Genomic DNA, 995 nt, shown 5'->3' with positions numbered 1-995 from the left:
ATCAGTGACCGCACGCCTGCGAGGCGCACTGACAGATGAGGACTATAAAATGTGTGTGAACTGTCTTGGGGCACTTCTATTCTTTCTGAGAAGAAAATGGTGTCAAATAAGCAAATTTGTTCAGTACAACTCATGTGTGATGAGTCCTCATGGTCGATAGGGTGCCGTGACATGTCCATAAATAGCAGCATAAAATTGTGCATAATTGTGGAATAATGGTAGCTGTGAAGCTGCTGGAGGACTAGAGAAATTGGAAAGCAACTGCAATGAACTCAGGGAACCCAGATAATACGAGATGAAACGAAACGGGACTCCCAACACATAGAAAGGTTAAAGTGATTTATTTACAGTGAATATTAAATGCAATATAAAAAAAGTGGACTCTGGAACCCTGGGGAACTAACTAGGAGAGTGGTCAGGTAGGTTCTTCTCACAGATAGATGATTTAATACATTTTCCTGGACAGCACGATGGCACAATTGGTAGAGCTGCTGCCTCTCAGCAAGCAGGTTACCCTGGTTCAAGTCCCAGTCTGCTGGAGTCCTTTCTGGATGGAGTTCTCTCCATGCATGCGTGGGTTTTCTCCAGGTACTCCGGTTTCTTCCCACAGACCAAAAACATGCATGTTAGGCTGATTGGTAACTCTAAATTGTCTCTTGGTGTGAGTGAGAGAGTGAATGGTTGTTTGTCTCATTTGTCTCTATGTGTCCCTGTGATGGACTGGAGACCTGTCCAGGGTGTACCCCATCTCTTGCACAATGTTAGCTGGACATGGGCCCCAGTGACACCCACAACCCAAAAAGGAAGAAACGGGCAAAGATGATGGATGGATGGATGATGGATGGATGGATGGATAGATGATGGATGGATTGATGATTGATGGATGGATGGATGGATGGATGGATGGATGGATGGATGGATGGATGGATGGATGGATGGATGGATGGATGGATGGATGGATGGATGGATAGATGATGATGGGTGGATGGATGGAT

Source organism: Nematolebias whitei, chromosome 19 (assembly GCF_014905685.2).
Source record: "Nematolebias whitei isolate Nwh7 chromosome 19, NemWhi1, whole genome shotgun sequence".
Taxonomy (NCBI): Eukaryota; Metazoa; Chordata; class Actinopteri; order Cyprinodontiformes; family Rivulidae; genus Nematolebias; species Nematolebias whitei.
Note: the sequence above shows the minus strand (reverse complement) of the source record.